At 43.7% G+C, this 18,358-nt stretch overlaps 1 protein-coding gene across 4 annotated transcripts in view; it reads right to left on the bottom strand.

Annotated features, from left to right (window-relative positions):
* Positions 1 to 18,358, bottom strand: part of LOC5568466 (multiple C2 and transmembrane domain-containing protein 1) — a 215,088-nt gene that overhangs the window by 181,745 nt on the left and 14,985 nt on the right. Inside the window, exon 1 of one of the 4 annotated variants that reach the window (XM_021840301.1) lies at positions 11,742 to 12,422. The exons of 2 other annotated variants lie outside the window; for them this stretch is intronic. The gene's annotated coding sequence lies outside the window, so the exon portion shown is untranslated. Of the gene's footprint in view, positions 1 to 11,741; positions 12,423 to 18,358 lie in introns of those variants that run through there. One more of the 4 variants, XM_021840300.1, reaches the window with a different exon arrangement.

Below are 18,358 nucleotides of genomic sequence, written 5' to 3'. Positions count from 1 at the left end.
ATAATTGCCACTGGCGCCACAAGGCAGGGTCCTTTTGGTATGATGATGGTTACTTTGTGCTCCAGCGTGGAACACGGAGTGTAAAAGTCACCCCAAATAGAGGTTACGTGATTGGGACTACGGGGAAACAGGGAGGGTCATGCTTCCAGATGACTTCACCATTTAGCAGTCGGCGTGTCTCGCGAACCTATTTTTGCACGTCCGAATGACGAAAATATTGATCTGTTGGTATGGTCGTCATGCTGTTACTTCCACCATTCCCTGCGCTCATAATTTGACCCCGTTTGCGCGTTGATTATCCGGTGTAACAATTGCCCCCGGGACAGGGGCTCCCAACCGAAGCCATACGTATTCACTTGCAAAGTCGTTCAGTTCTCCGAAATTGAGCATTTCAATTTATAAATTCGCATAGGGCAAACGCTTCCTCAGTGGAGGTAGCTCCAATAGTGTATTTTGACATGTTTGGCATACATAAATGGTCGGCGTTTCGGCGATTTCTATGGCTGCTTGGGCACGTCAGGAGTCAATCATCAATATTAACCTCCTTTTCCCGAGCAGCCTAGATAGCCGCGTAGTGTCGGTAGCGGTTGTTTCAACTGGCTAAGAATTAACACTACGGACTGCCTGTTCCGGTGGTAAAAGTCCAACTCACAGGTGACCCCTAATTTATGGTGTGATGCGTACCGTGCCTAGGAATGAATGGTTAGGGGGGTCTAAATAAAACCTAACCGCTAACGTAGCCTGTGGGGTACCAGGGCGCCCTCCACAGTATTGAGTCCTTCCTGTGCTACCCGGAGCAATGGTGCAGGTGACCTTGTGTTTCTCCGAGCTAATCGGCTGCCCTTTTTCAGTCTCTATCCTGAGGCTTAATGAGGGTGGGATTATGAATATGTTGACATTTAATTTAAATTATCACCTATATGGATTCGCATTATTTATTTATTTATTTATTTGTACCACCAACAGGCTTCAAAGCCCCAATGATGTCATCTTAAAACTAAACATATTAAAAATTGTCATTCTTACGATCTATCAAAAAACAAACTGAATCTTCGTCGAAGTAGTTGGCGAGACAAGTTGAAATCAAAGAGAGCCGCAACTCTATTAAAAAGCCTTTGCAGACCGTAAATAGCGCCAAACATGCTATAATTAGTTCGTTGAACAGGTAATCTCAGCGTCACGTTATTCCGAAGGGCTCGGGGCTGCACATTTATGTTGACTTGCTCCAACAGGGCAGGGCAATCTATGTGTCCTTGCAGAATATCGGCAATAAACAAAGCTCTAGCTGTATCTCTTCGGACGGACAGGGGTTGCAGACGAATAAGTTGGCAACGGCTTTCATAGCTCGGCAGCCGATAGGGATCAGACCACGGAAGTCTTCGTAGTGCAAATCTCAAAAATCTCCTTTGAACGGATTCAACTCTCTCAACTCCATTGTTGTAGTGAGGCGTCCAAACTACCGAGCAGTACTCTAAGACGGAACGAGACAGGGAGCAATAGAGCGATTTAAGACAGTAGATATCCGAGAAATGTTTAGAAATTCTAAAGATAAGTCCTAGAATTTTGGAAGCTTTGTCAACGACGAACGAGATGTGCTGCTTAAAGGAGAGTTGGATATCCAAGATAACTCCCAGGTCCTTAATTTGGTTAACGCGCTCTATGTCTTGACCAAATAAGGCATACTTATGGATAATTGTCTCTTTTTTGCGTGAGAACGATATCACCGAGCATTTTAAAGGGTTAACATCCATCTGGTTTAAATGGCACCAGTCAGCAAAAGCGTTCAGCTGAAGTTGAAGAAATCTGCAGTCATCAGTTGAGCGGATTCGAAGAAAGAGCTTCAAGTCATCTGCGTAAGAAAGCCGTGGTCCTTTGATCACCAGGTTGACATCGTTGAAGTAAATCAGGAATAACAGAGGCCCCAGGTGACTTCCCTGAGGGATTCCAGATGAGACAGCAAAAGTAGGTGACTGGCAATCTCCCAAATCGACGAACAGACGACGACCGGTCAGGTACGATTGAAGCCATTGTAAGAGGCTGCCGTTGATTCCCAGCCTATCTAGCTTTGCAATGGCTATGCGGTGATTTAATTTGTCGAAAGCAGCTGTCAAATCCGTATAAATAACGTCTGTTTGCGCACGTTCAGACATGCTGTTCGTGATATACGATGTTAGGCATAAGAGGTTAGTAGCCGTGGATCGGCCAGTCAAGAAACCATGCTGATCGGTACTAATGTACGGCTTACAGTGCGAAAACAGGGGCTCCATGATAATCAGCTCGAACAGTTTGGCGATAGCACTTAATGAGGTAATCCCGCGATAATTGTTGCAGTCCCGCTTATTCCCTTTTTTGTGAACAGGAAACATATACGCTAGCTTCCAACATGACGGGAAGATACCGACGGTCACTGACCGCTGAAAAACAAGGAGCAATGGAGTCAGCAAACTGTCTAAATGCTCTTTCAGGAACGCAGAAGGAATACCATCGGGCCCAGGATTGAAGGATTTTTTTAGCTTTGAGCATGCTCTAGCAATCGCGTTTCTGTCAATATCGATAGCGTCCATGTTTTCACTGAGAAGAGGAACACTATTGGCGGCGAGCTGAATATCGTCCTCTGTCAATCTATCTTCGGTAAAGACGCTAGCAAATTTTCGTGCAAAATGTTGACAAATGTCATTCGGGTTAGAAGCTACGTTGCCATTGAGCATCATGGAGGACGGCAGGCCAGCTTCACGACGTTGTTCGTTCACGAATTTCCAAAATTGCTTAGGACATGCTTTAAGTTTTCTCTGTATTCCTTGCTGATACTGCAGAAAACATCGCTTCGCCACTCGTTTATATTCGTGATTGATTTGGACATAGCTACGACGAAGAGATGTTGTTCGATGCTTCGTGTACTTCCTAAGGGCTGCTCTTTTTCTCGATTTCAGACGACGCAGTTCATTCGTTTGCCAAGGGGAACGAGATGGAGGATGATGAGACTTTTTAGGGACGTGTCGGTCAATGACGTAATTCAAAATGTTAGAAAAAGTCTGTGCAGCTGTATCGATATCAGAATTGCCGAGAATGTCGTCCCAATTGAAACTGGAGAGCAAGTTGGCGATGTTACGGTGGTCAGCTTTGCGAAAATCGTATGACACTGCAGCGGGCGATATATTAAAGTCATGTAACAGCGTAGTTTTGATGGAAAGCTGCAGAGGAGGATGATGAAGAGCTGTTTTTACTAGAGGAGAAGGAGCTTCACATAAAAAGGGGGCTGTATCCTGAGCACTCACAAAGCAGAGGTCTAAACTGCGTTGATTTTGATTGGTGACGTGGTTGATTTGAGAGAGAGTAGCTGAACTGTAATTATCCAGGAGAAACGAGGCGTTGGCATGTATAACCGAGTGATCCACATCCGGAAAAAGAAAGCCGCTATGAGACGTTTTCCATGATATGCCAGGTAGGTTGAAGTCACCGATCACGATGAGTTCATCGGTTGCATTAGCCATTTCAATAACAGAAAGAACTGACTGACAATGAGTTTCGACAAGGGCTCGATCGCGTACACGATCAGGCGGAATGTACAAGGCGCACAGAAATAACGTACGATCACCTAGCTTTATCGACGTCCACACCTGCTCTAAGCTCCTCCAAGCTTCATTCTCGAGCTCTCTAGCTTGGAGTGTAGATCTTACCGCAACTAACACGCCTCCACCTTTTGCTTTGCGGCTGTTATTGGTATTGCGATCGCAGCGAAATACCTCATAATCATTACCAAATACCTGACGAGATAGAGTGCGGGAGTCCAACCACGTCTCCGTGATTACAATGATGTCGTAAACGTTATCCGAAACAGCAACGCAAAACTCGTCCACATCGCTGTTAATACCACCGGCGTTCTGATAGTATACGATAATGTCTTGTTGGCTGCTCACCCGGGATGTAAGAGGCGAAGTGTTGGTGGATCCGGCCATGCTGCTGAAATTTGAAGCGGAATCAGGCGAGGTATGGGCCAAATCGTGAATGTACTTGCCTGCCAAAGCAGGTTGGAAGACCCCCGGACTACAATTGCCATCAGGACCGAGGCGACTGTGGTGAGCGAGGGCTGGAGTAGGCACGACTGAGGCAGAAGAGCCGGGGGCTTCCAAAATGCTTTCCACGATGCGCCACGGTTGTGATGTAGAATTTCGGGCATAATTTTCGTCACTGGAGTAGCCTGAGGTTATAGACTGGTATATCCCCTCCATATCCCCAAACACAGGGCCGGGATGACTCTGCGTTTCGATATTATTCGAATGCGAGGGATCGTTGCTGAGAGCAGAAGTGGTTTCAGTTTGTGATGTGAAGCTAACACTACGATACTTGCCAAAAGGAGCGCGGTGGAAGCCCCTTTCCTCAGTCTCAACAACAGGACCAGGACGGCTGAGTTGATGCTGGCGGCGGGGCTCGACTGAGTTGGACGGGTTAGGGACTTCCATTGAGCGTCGGTTCGTGCGTCCTGGTGAAGCGCATTCCAGAGGATATGCAGCGATGTAGTTAGGATCGGCTGTGTAATGGCCGCAAACGAACGGCCGGACGTCGATACTAGAAGCGGATGTTGAATCAGAGCATGCAGTGTTCACAACATTCGAGTACTTGCCTACAAAGGCCCAGTGGAAGACCCCTTCCCCAGTCTTAACAACAGGATCAGGACGGCTGTGATGACGCTGGCGGTGGGGCTCGACTGTGTTAAGCGGGTTAGGGGCTTCCATAGAGCATTGGTTCTTGCGTCCTGATGAGTGTGATGACAGAGTAGATACGTATGCCGAGAAGTGGGCACTGATTTGGCTTTGTTCAGTTGCGTGTTGTGACGAAATGAAGCAGTCATGCTTTGCAGGAACTATTCTAGAATCGGAAGACGGCTCAGAGTGCGAAAATCTAGCTACATTGGAATACTTGCCTTTTAAGGCACGATGGAAGCCCCCTTCCTCAGTCTCAACAACAGGACCAGGACGGCTGTGATGATGCTGGCAGCGGGGCTCGACTGTGTTAGACGGGTTAGGGGCTTCCAAGGTACCTTGTTTCGTGCGTCCTGGTGATGGCGATTGCGTAGAGGTGAAATTGGTGCGGAAGTTGATGTTTAAGTTTTTATCAGTTGTTGACGGCGATTCTACGAGGAAGCGATTGGTATCGTCCCCATATCCGACGTTGGCGACAGAAAGTTTGACGATTGACTGGATACTGGAAGCACTGGTGTAACTTGGATGTACGGGGTTGAGCTGGATGTGCGAATGTCTGGAGGCGCCCAATAGTTTTTTGTATTGCCACCCTCAAACTCTCTGAACAGAATTCCGTGCGGCCAAGTGGCTGGATCGAGAGCGACGTCACGATATTTCACATCCAATCCGATTTTGAATGAGATAAAGTTCAATGAAGAGAGATCGGCATTTTTCTTAATCAGCGAGACCACATGGATCGGGTCATCGCACTGCAGGTTGTCTTTAGCGAGTTTCATCACTGCTTCAGGCTTGACGCTCGGATGGATTCTAGAGAGATAAAGCCAAAACAGCTCCTTTGGCGGGGGAACCGTCAGAACATCATTTGTTATTGAAGTCTTAGTACCACCGACAAGAGGTTTGGATTCCTTTACATTTTCTTCCCGACGTCGTTTCTGTGCGGGCTGACCTTCAGCACTCCTTGAGCTTAGAGGTGTGGATGCTGTAACTTTCCTAGAGAGCAATTCCATCTTCTTCCCATTGTCCGAAATGGCCCGTTTTATTTCAGTTATCTTCTCGCCATGACTCTCCGTGATAGTGGAAAGGGCACTGCCAATTGAAGACATGACTGTCTTAAAACGCGCTAGATTCATCAAATGCGCGCACTGCTTGCACGTCCAAAACACATTGCTTCGTTCTTGGATATACTTAACAAATTGATCGTTCAGCTTGGCACATTTTATATGGGTGACCTGGTCACAAAATCCCATGCAAGCAATGTGATCGCTTTCCGATATTACCGGCATGCCGCAGTGTTCGCAAGCCTGATTACGAGCAATAGCCATATCATTTGCCATTTCGCAAGAAAAACTCAAACGATTAAAATTGAAATTGAGCGCGGTGTTGTTTCCCGTGTAGCACAAAACTACGGTAGCCAGAAAAGTGATCCAAGGAGACAGTCAGCAAACGGGGTTGAAAACAGTGCACTACAGATGTGATGTTGGATATTGGTGATTTCTCAGTTTTATCACTATTCACAATCAATAATCCAATACGTTGATGTACATAAGCCAGTAAACAGCGAACAGATTGGTGACACCAGACGATTAGACCGTTTTAACACAGGTAAAAATGCGAATCAACGGGGATGTAAAATGTAAACAAGGTAACATAGAAAACTCGCGCACGGAAGAAAAAAATGCGTTATGCGTTATGCGTTTTACACAGTGTATTCTGTGCCCTTTCGCCTTTGGCGACTTTAAATAGATACCGATCTGGTTTTTTCGTTGCTGGTCTTTTTCGTGCTGAGATTGCAAAAAGCTTAATCCTGCCTAGTTTGGGTAGTGGCTACGGTTAGGTTAGCTCAGCATAAAAGAACAGCAACGATCAATCTTTGCAGATTTTGCAGCCCAAGTGGCGCTAGTTCAAGAACCCTACTTTCGTAGAGGGAACTTCTATTTAGGTAACCTTGTGGACCCAGTTTTTGTTACTTTCATCAAACTTGGAATGGCAAACTCGCGCTCCATGCCCAACACATGCGTTCTCGTTAATAAAACAAACGTTGCTACACTCATTTCTGAGTTAACTACCAGAGATGTATGTGCTGTCACAATCGATGTTTCTGTTGGTGACCTCAACAGGAAATACGTCTTTTGTTCGGTATATTTACCACATGATGAACCATCCCCAACGGATGACTTCAAACGAGTTGTCGTACACTGCTTAACAAAAGGCCTTCCGCTGATTGTGGGCAGTGATGCTGATACTCATCACATCATCTGGAGCAGCTCAGATATCAATTTGAGAGGCTCCAGTCTGATGGAATACTTAAGTAGTACAGACCTCGGATTACTTAACATAGGCAATCGCCCAACCTTCATGGTTTCTAATAGAGAAGAAGTGTTAGACATAACGCTCTTCTCGAATAGAATAAGTCACGAGTTGAAGAATTGGCATGTATCAGATGAGGAATCATTATCTGATCATCGCTACATCTTCTTTGAACATTCAAATGTAACTGCGCAGACTTTGCGTTTTAGGAATCCCCGCTCAACAAACTGGGAACTCTATAATGAATTGGTTGCGACCAAATTTCATGGATATTCTCCGTTCATTGAAAATCCAAGTGATCTGGATGATGCCGTTGATACTCTAACATTCTACATTATGGAAGCTTTTGAAGAATCATGTCCTCTGCGGTCTGTAAAGATTACATGAGGGTTCCCATGGTGGAATTCCGATCTGACTAGACTCAGGAAACAATGTAGAAGGAGTTGGAACAGACGCCGTTCAGCTGGATCAGAGTCGTTCAAGTCGGCTCGCAAGGCTTACAAGAAGGCTCTTCGTTCTGTTGAACGATCCGGCTGGAAAAACCTTTGTACAAATGTTTCCAGTTTGAGTGAAGTCAGTCGGCTGAACAAAATCCTTGCAAAATCTAAGGATTTCCAAGTGAACAAAATCCGCTTACCTAATGGTAACTTTACTTCTTCCGATGAAGAAGTTTTAGAATGTTTATTCAATACACACTTTCCCGGATGTGTGGACACAGCATCTACGGATGAGCCAAATGTCTTTTCATGTAGTTACCAGTCTCTGGCCTCGGCTCGCAGTATCGTAACTACTGAATCGATTCAATGGGCACTTAATAGTTTTGCTCCTTTCAAATCTCCAGGAGCGGATGGCATTTATCCTGTTCTGCTCCAAAAGGGATTTGATTTTATCAAACATGTTTTGAAAAAGCTACTTGTAAGCAGTTTTGCTACCGGGTACATTCCCAAATCCTGGCGTGATATTACTGTAAAGTTTATCCCAAAAGGAGGACGTGCGTCGTATGAAGAAGCGAAGAGTTTTAGACCAATCAGTCTGACCTCTTTTCTTCTGAAATGTCTGGAACGCATTATCGACTCTTCATGTGAATCAACATGCTTACCAATCTGGAAAGTCCACTGTGACTCTTTTACACAAAGTTGTATACGATATCGAGAAAGCATTCGCTCAGAAGCAATCCTGCTTGGGTGTCTTCTTGGATATTGAGGGTGCCTTTGATAACGTGTCTTTCGATGCCATATTGGAAGCAGCACAAAACCATGGGCTACCTACAATGATTACCAATTGGATTCATCAACTGCTCAAAAACCGACATCTCTTCTCGACATTGCGTCAAGCAGCGATTCAAAAATTGAGTGTTTGCGGATGCCCCCAAGGGGGAGTCTTACCACCACTTTTGTGGAATCTCGTAGCAGATACGCTATTGAGGCAACTCAATAATTGCGGTTTTCCAACTTATGGATTTGCTGACGACTATCTATCTTTGATAGTTGGTATGTGCATAAGCACCCTATTCGACCTGATGCAAAGTGCTCTTCAGGTAGTTGAGAGTTGGTGTCGCCAATATGGCCTTTCGGTTAATCCGAATAAAACATCTATTGTTCTTTTTACGGAAAGACGAAACCGCGATGGAATTCGACCTTTACGTCTTTTTGGCACTGAGATTGATGTGACTGATCAAGTAAAGTATGTCGGAGTCATTCTAGATTCCAAACTTTTATGGACAGCTCACATTGATTTCAGAGTCAAAAAAGCTTGCATGGCCTTCGGTCAATGCCGGCGAACCTTTGGTAAAACTTGGGGCCTCAAACCCAAATATATCAAATGGATTTACACAACAGTTGTTCGACCAATATTGGCATATGGATGTCTTGTGTGGTGGAAAAAGGGCGAAGTGAGAACAATCCAATCAAAATTGGACCATCTCCAAAGGATGTGCTTGATGGCGATGTCTGGTGCGTTCTCTACAACTCCCACAGCAGCGCTCGAGGCCGTTTCGACGTTGCGCCACTACACATATATCTTAAACAAGAAGCACTTTCTTGCTCTTACCGTTTATGGGTACTGGATCTACTGGAGAAAAATCCAGTGAATCGTAGATCAACACACACTTCGTTGTTTTCACTTTTCGTGAATTGGGACAAAATTGTCCTTGCTCCAAGTGATCTCACAATTGCTTGTCACTTTCCTTACAGGACATTTACCACACAATTCCCTTCACGGGAAGAGTGAACGTCTGGCTATTTGGAAAGAAGTACATCAAACAATATAGCATGTTACACTGATGGCTCCCTTGCAGCTCGTGCAGGAGTATATTCTCGTGAGCTAAGGCTAAATCAGTTTTACTCACAGGGTAGAAACTGCACCGTTTATCAGGCGGAAATATTTGCTCTTATGTGTGAAGTGCAATCAGCGCGTTATGGGTAAAGTCATATACTTCTGTTCAGATAGTCAAGCTGCTATAAAAGCTCTCGCTTCGGCCAACTCAAGGTCGAAGCTTGTTATCGCATGTCGGACTCAAATTGAGGAACTGAATTCAGTCAACTCTGTAAACCTTGTATGGGTACCTGGCGATTCTTCCATCGCTGGAAATGAATTGGCTGATGAGCTAGCTCGCGATGGAGCATCGCATGACTTCATTGGCCCTGAGCCGGCTATTCCAATTTCGAAGTGCTGGGTAAAGCTTCAGATAAACTCTTGGGCGGCAACTCAGCTCAAGCAATATTGAAATAGTTTGGAGTCATGTCGTCAAACAAAATTGTACATTACTGAGCCATCTCCAAGGGTGGCGAAGTATTTAAGAAATCTGTCAAAGCAGAATTGCAGTCTCTTGGTCAGAGCGTTGACAGGCCACTGCCGACTCAACTAGCACATGGCAAATATTCAGCGTGCTGAATCATTTGTGTGTGATAGTTGTGACTCCGATTATGGAACTTCGTATCACCTGATATGTAACTGTCCAGTTTTTGCGCAAATGCGATTCCAATTACTTGGTAAACACTCATTAAGTGAAACTGAATTCAGAAGCCTGAATCTTCAGGACATTCTGTGATTCTTAACCCGCTGTGGTAATGAGCTATAGGCTCTCTTTACGCTCATGCGTTTTGCAGTGCCCTTTATAGGGCGCTGTTCGAGCCCATTGTGGTATAGAGCTACATGCTCTTATTTCGCTGATGCGATCTTCCCTCTTCAAGGGACCCTACTCCTATTTCCTCCCATCTTTCCCTTCTCTTTCCTCTCCCATCGGGTAGATGATGAAATAGGCTCAAATATGGCGATGGCACAAATCTCCCAACTGGTGGGGAACGTGCCTTTGGAGCCGGCCTTCTGATACCTGATACCTGATGGTAAGCTGATACTTAAAGTTAATACCATACTGTAGTATTAAAACTCGTCCTTCGCATCGCTTGAGTGAAAGCTTTATTCCATTTTCGCGTTTTTTGGGTAGTGAGTAGTACGTCATCTTTTAACTCTGTTGCATGCTCCTGTAGAGCGAGCAACGGAATAAAGATAAATCGTGTGCGGTTCGCGTTGTGCAATTCGTATAATAGCCGTATAAAGACCAAAAAGGCAAATCAGCGGGCTAGTGGTTACTTGGGTTATCAACTGGTGAGCTCGTTTTATGCTTATGATAACACATTTGGATCGTAGCAACTTCATGTGATTTTAAGCCAACTATGCATGGTTCGTCACTGCAAGTGTCTGCATAAACACTTATGGCTGTTTTATATAATTTCAATATACACATACCTTTCTTTTTTCGCCATTACAAAAAAAACCTTTGAATGATTTGACATTATAAATGTCGACGTATTAAGATAATTCTTATACAAATATCTTTTCACCGCGAGACAAGTATGCATAACTTAAGTTAAGAGTCGTATTTTTCCTCCTTACAAATGGATCACATCACCGACCCCAATTGGCTCTCAGATCTCTTCCCTCCCTCACTAATCAACACCCTTCCCATTGTTATTGTGGAGATGCAGAGGTATTCTTGGTCTCTAAAAGCAACAATCATTACATACTAACATATTTTTTAATAAATCGTCAGGTTGTTCAATGGAATACCTATAAGTAGATGAAAAAACCGAATTTAGTACTGTACCATTTAATTCCACTAGAGTTTGTATCCTTTGACAGATACGCGTATTATATACGACACTGAAGACGGCCTTACAGTTGCGGTCGAAATACGCGAAACATTTTTTGCCTAGCCCAATTGACTCTAAGGACTTGGTCAATAATATGAGAGCAGCTAAAATATGCACTTCGAGAATAAGCGGAAAGTCCCATGCCATAATTGGACCGAAGTGCAATTTTTACCAGCTCCAATAAATCACGCAGTAGCAACCATATGATATGATATCATATCAGAGACAGCCAGTCTACGATATATTATGCATAATATAGTATTTGAATTAAGAACGTCCAAGAGAAGAAAAAACTAAACCCAATAAACGGAACGCCATACAAAAACATTGAAAGCCACTGCATTTTGTATTTTTCTTCATCCCACAGACCAATACTTCTTGTCATTGATTAGGTGGCTGTTATCATTTGTTTAGCCTGTAAATACAATTCGTCGTGCCGAAGCAGAAAAAAAAACATCCAGGTCATTGAGGATTAAAGCATTGTTCCCATAGTTAATACTGTACGAAACCAATTGTGACATTTTCATTTGCCACCCACCACCCATCGACAAAAAAAAGTTACCCCAACCACCCACTGACCCACCTTCACTTGATTGAACTTGTGACTTGAACTTTTCATTCATACCTTCTCGATTGCACTCACTGAACGATGCGAAATGTGCAGCTTTTCACTCTGGTGTTTTCACGCAAAATATATCACATCCCACTGTTGGGAAAAGAGCTTTAATTCACTTGAAGCACCGACTGTGACGAGACCCTTTAAAGAATCTTATCTTTCTTTTTTTCCTATGGGGATTTTCACCGAATTTTCTTCCCCTTCTGAAATCGCTTAGACGAGCATTCGAATGGAAAACTTTTTTTGCTCCGCTCACACATAGAAATCACAAACCGAGCAAATTTGACATGCTTTTCTTCTCGTGAAATAAATTTCCACAGTAATCGAAACCTTTGAATAATTTTTCCTCATCCAAGCATTGAAAAACGCACAACACTGTCAAACGCACAGAACGGAGGCAGACGGAACACACTTTCCGAGTTGCAGCAAATGGGGGAGGGGCACTCGAGGTGACGAAGGCGGCGCTCACTCGGGAACACGCGACGATGTCTAGAACTATAACTACGCCTAACGCGAAAATCCCCCCAACCCGGATTCCATTCACAGTTTCAGTTAGAAGGGCTTATGTCGTTCTTCTTTCTTTCGGGGACCGTTCGGGAAACGGACGTCTCTCTCCGGGACGCTCGCGATCTCAACTGAACAGCTTTTTCTTCGCACAACATTTATTAGGTATGGTATGGCCTACTCGGGCGGTGGAGCACAACAACAACCTGCCGCTCGCAGAAAAAGCCGCCATTGGGCTCCTCTCCGGATTTAGATGATGTACTCCACCATGGTCCCGAGTGCGATGAAATATCGAAACGAAGATACTACTTGATTGTTTTTTTTTTTAAATAAGATTGAAAGTTAGGTCTAAAAGATTTAAATCCCTGAAAAAAATCAAATTCTACATGGCTGATTATAAACATTGTGCATACCATCGTCAGGGTTGAGAATGGGTCACCAACTCATATTTCCAAGTTAATTATTGGATAACTCTCGTAATTTTACCCAGAACGGGAATACGTTGTAAAGTGAGAAAATGTGAACGGCGCCTAATTCATGCGGCTAATTGCGTTACTCAAAAACCTACATATTCCATCGAATGACTTTTGGTCAAATGGCTTTAGAACATTAATTTTGGTCGAATGATGTTTAGTGGAACGGAAATTGGATTCAAAGCTTATTTTGAAAAGGTTTATTGGATGATTAACGTATTCTTCTAAGTAATCTGAATAACTAACTGGTGTTGAATAAAAAATGGGGCATTTTATGTAGTCTTCTTTTTAAATTTCATTCATCTTTTTATTTGCAATTTGAAGTTTTGCCAAAATCTAGGATTTCAATGATTATTCAAACAAAGTTTTTAGTAGTTTGTTTCGTACATTTACTGAAATACTTAACTCTAGTGAATTTATTATTCTTTAAAAATAGCATCATTCTTTGAAAAACTGCTCAACTCATCGATGTGAAAATATTTTTTTCTTTATTTATTATTCTTTTGAAATGTCATCGTTCTTCGTAATACAGATCAACTCATCTGATATCAGCATTCGGAGAGAGTGCTTGGGATCTCTCTTTGAATTCCGGGTCTTGCAGCTCACAGACGTGTGTAAGATTTTTGAATGCGCAAATCAGAACTAAAACGGCAGGAAAAAATTGCTTAAAGGAAAACCTTCATAGCAAAGTGAATGTTAGGTGTCAGTAGCTCGAAATTGGCCAATTGACTTATTGTGACTTCCAGCTTAATAACATTCCTCAAGCAAATATTGTGCATTACATTCACCACTTGACTTGAAGTGTGGTCTCATAAGTGCGAAAGTATAAATAAGAGCGTGGCATTGCATTGAATCCTGTTGGTGTCTTCAGGGCACTTGTTCTTTGATTTGCGAATAGTAAGTCCCCCGAAGACACCTACCCGATTGGATGCAATTGCGCACTTTTATTAGCGTTTCCGCAATTGTAAAAACTTCTACGATAGTGGTGAAAGAAATACACAATATATGCGTTTAGTTGCAGTTAAGTTTAGTTCTCGACCAAATGTATTTTCGACTAAATGTCATTCGACCAAATGTCATAGATTCGCTTAAAATTTTGTTCGCCGCATGCCAAACAACGTCATCTTCGGCAACTTCGTGAACTTTCGGCTCGCCGAAGTTGGCTTTGCACAACTACCACTTGAAAACTGAAGTTATCACAAATACTAATTTAATGCTTTGACCGTACCTTTTTATACCCCACATGGATCATTTACAAACACAAAAATACACAATTAATACATGTTCAAAAAAATACTATGAAGTTAAACATATTCAAACCACAATTTAATGTAAAATATAAAGCTTCCTAAACAAAATATAAAAATTACCAAGGATCATCTTTGTGTTACATGGTGCGAAAACCTGTAGTGAGACTGATTGTTGGTGCCAACGCCAAATTAGCGTCTCATTCCGTTTATGAAAATGCCGCATTACAAATTTTGTTATTTCCATTCATCCCGACCGCTCGCGCAAGGCACAGTTGTGTAATTTTCATTCTAACCTACTGAACCATACCACCGCACCGCAAAGAAAATCAAACCACCACGGCGCAGCTTGAAAAATATCAATAATAAGCTCCTCCTTTCAGCTGGAAGAAGGTAATCGTATGTTGCCATCTCCACTCTTCTTATTATATAAGACGCATAGGAGTAAGAAAAATCATCAGTTTTTGTTTGTATCTCAAAGAGTGAACACCAATAAATAAGTTAAAAGTTCCTGTTCTTTTTTGCATCCCGGCCAAAGCAGTCCTCCAGAGTTAATCTCCACCGGCGATCCATCCTGAGACGAAGCATACAGTCCACTTGAGAAGACTTCCGCCTGCGAAGCTGTGTAGCATTCACCGATTTGGCTTGAGTGGTTCCCCCCCGCTGTCCTTTTTAGGACAATTGAGTTGCTAAGAACCACAAGATAGCCACCATCCGCTCTTGCGAGAGCACCTTGAGAGAAATTTAGAGCTGCACAGTTTCGAGGTTGGACAGTTCCGATTTTCCCACTGGAGCCGGGCTAGCGCTCCAACATGGTCCTTCGAGCCGGATCGCCACCAACGAACGCCGGATGGTAGCCTTTGGTCTGGATGCTTGGAGAACAGTGTCGAAAAGTGAGAAGTGAATACGAAAAGTACAGTCCGCGAAGTGCGACGCGAAAAGTAAATACGAAAAGTACAGTCCGCGAAAAGTTTGAGTGAAAATCCGTCGATGTCGGTTGAGAAGAAATTCAGCCGGTGTGTTGTTCGCGTCATCATCGGCTGTATTCTGCCGAGCCGATTGCAAGCTGAAACATCCAGCCAACCCGTGACATCATTACTGCAAACTTCCGGTAGCAAAACGTGAAAAAGTTGTGAAGAAGAAAAACTTCCGTGATGGATAAGTAAGCCGAACTGCAAGTGTGAAAAACTCGACTAACGTTACAGCAGCCGGCGAGTGTTATGGAAAATACTAGAACAGTGAACATTCTGGGTTGATAGTCCACCATTTCCTAGTTTTGAAAAAGCCAGTTGTTTTTTGTGTTACGTTGTGCCTCACCGTGCTCTAGTTAGTGAGCTGCACTGCTACCGTTTCCAAATCAAAGTTTAGTGAACGCAGCCAGCAAAGTACTGTACAAGGAGCTACGGTGAGTTTATCCAAGCTTTGGTTTGAAAAGTCCGCCATTTTGTTGAAAAACTAGTCGTTATCCCCGTCGTTCCCCGTTGTCCTCCGCATTCGTCTTCTTATTCATCGTCGTTCCCCGTTGTCCACTGCTGTGAAAAATTTGTGCGACTGGAGTATCCACGTCGTTTGTGCCGGAAAAAAGAATTTGTGCTACCGGAAGTGAGAAGTTTGGAAGAAAGTGTTGTGAAAGACTAAAAAGACTAAAGTGAAGTGTTAAAATGCCTATCGAACATACACCAAAGAAGCAGCCCGTGGATCCGGAAGAACTGAAAATGTTGATCCACCAAAGAGGGCAAATCAAAGGCAAAGTGACAAAAATAAACCGAAGTGTAGAAGAAGCAGAAGATGATCCAACAAAAGTGAGCATATCATTGCTAAAAGTGTTTTCCAAAAAGCTCGAAATGCATTACAACGAGTACATTTCGATACATCGCGAAGTGATTGCAGCCATTCCGCCGTCGAAGATAGAAGAGCAAGACGAGAAGCTGGATGAATTCGATCAGCTTCACACCGAAACTCTCGAACGAATTGAACAACTGATGGAGTCGTTCACCAAACCTGTTGATGCACAACACCAAGCCAATGCTGACGGATCAGCACCTCAAGTCATCGTGCAGCAACAACCCCTGAGAGCACCAATACCAACCTTCGACGGCAATACGGAGAATTGGCCTAAGTTTAAGGCCATGTTTGAAGACTTAGTCGGACGCAGCCGCGATTCCGATGCCATCAAGCTGCACCACCTAGACAAAGCCTTGGTTGGTGATGCAGCTGACTTGGTCAACGCCAAAATGATTCAGGATAATGATTTCCGACAAGTTTGGAAACAAATCACCGATCAGTTCGAGAATCCAAGGGTTATCGTAGACACCCACATCGATGGTCTCATCCAACTGAAGCCAGCAGCGAAGGGAAGCCTCAATGATCTCGTGTCGCTGACCAAGGCCTGTGATCGCCATGTCGCAGGATTGGAGTACCAGGGTCTAGTCATCGACAAGTTATCCGGACTCATCATCACGAAGCTCGTCGTCAACTGCCTAGATGACCACACTCGGCAGCTTTGGGAGAGAACGCAGAAACACGGTGAGTTACCTGACTATAATCAAACCATGCTATTTTTGAAAAATGAATGCCAAATTCTTGATCGTTGTAACAATTCTCGTGTCGCGGGCTCAACTAAGGAGCCAAGCACCAAATCATCTAACCCCAAACCATCCCTCAAATCTTATATTTCCACATCTGTAAATGGTTCAAATAATTGTTTAATTTGTGGGGAGGATCAACGCCATTTTGAATGTTCAAAATTTCACGCTTTGAATATGTCGGAACGTATTGCCAAGGTTAAGGAGTTGAAAATTTGTTTCAATTGCCTTCGACCGGGTCACCGAGTCGCTGACTGTGCATCCAAGAAAACTTGTTCAACATGTCGTAAAAAGCATCATTCCCTGTTACATGAAGAGTCTTTTTCGACACCTCAACCCAAGTCGAAGCCCCAAAATGATGAACAAGCACCTCCGAAAACAGATTCATCCATTGTACCTTCCACTTCAGGTTCCGGTGCCAGCACTACCTCTCAACAACAAGTACCTGTGAGTTCCACGTGTTCTTGTAATCATTCTCAGAGTTTGAAAACCGTGATGTTATTGACAGCCGTTGTCATGCTTGAGAGTAATGGTGAATTGATTCCTTGGCGTGTACTTCTGGATAGCGGTTCCCAAGTTAATTTCCTCGCCGAGCGAATCGCTAATCGTTTGAAGGTTCCTCGAGAAGCTATGAGTGTCCCTATTACAGGAGTTGGGGGTTCAAAGATGTACGCTAGAGAAAAGCTATCGGTTACAGTACAGTCAACATATTCCGCTTTCACCACAAGTGTCGAGTGTTTAGTAGTTCCGAAAGTAACTGGAATCATCCCAGGGACGAAGATCGACGTTTCTTCTTGGCCGATCCCTACTGGATTCCACCTTGCAGATCCTGAGTTTAATGTTCCCAAAGGTATCGATATGTTGATTGGTGCCTCTAAGTTTTTCAGTCTACTTAAGTCAGGGCAGCTGCACCTAGCTGATGGTCTACCGGAGCTTCAAGAAACCCACTTTGGTTGGGCTTTCTCCGGTGAGATTAGTGATGTTGATACCAATGAGTTGCTATCTCATGCAGCTTCACTCGCTTCTTTGGATATACCCAGAATCCATTCACGGGAAGTGGAAAATTTCCCTGACATAACTCCGTTGACTTCTGAGTATCAATGTGTAAAGTCGTCCCAGCAAACTCACCAACATTTGCCTTCAGGTCGATTCTCAATCCACCTACCCTATCGAGAAGATTTGTCTGACTTGCAGAGGCACCTCAGTAAAAATCTGGATTTTAAGCCACAATGTACCAAAATCATTGGCAAATCTGAAGCATTGAGTCTCAGTTTTGAGGTTAATGATCTGAAAGACAAAGATCGAATTCAGCGTCTTTCCGTAATTTGGCCGTCCAACACCACTGGTCCGCCTTTAAAGTCGAACAATGTTTATCACGTAGGGAAGCCTGTCGAAAGCGAGTTGTTTAGCAGCCTTCGTTTTCGTAAACACTCTGTGCTAGCAGAATCTTGTTGTAACTCTCCACCCCAAATGCCATCGCATACTATCTGGATGTGATCTATCGTGGTTGCAATTGCGCAACGCGTCAGCGCAGGTTTGCGAGGTCACTATTCCACGGTATGTGTTTTCAACCTTGACAATCGCTGTAAAAATCCACGGTTGCGCATACGCATCTGCTTATGGGGCAGTAGTTTGCGTCCGTATAGTTCTTTCCGATAGTTCAGATCTTCTCCACATTCCTTGTAGAAATTCGATAGTACCCTCCTGACTACCAGCTTCCTATCTAAATTCAATGATTCGTACGTGCAGTAATTCATCCAAGCTTGTCATCTAAG

The sequence above is a fragment of the Aedes aegypti genome, chromosome 2 (assembly GCF_002204515.2).
Source record: "Aedes aegypti strain LVP_AGWG chromosome 2, AaegL5.0 Primary Assembly, whole genome shotgun sequence".
In the NCBI taxonomy this organism is placed as follows: domain Eukaryota; kingdom Metazoa; phylum Arthropoda; class Insecta; order Diptera; family Culicidae; genus Aedes; species Aedes aegypti.
The sequence above is the reverse complement of the archived record's forward strand: the minus strand, read 5'-3'. Positions and strand labels throughout refer to the sequence as shown.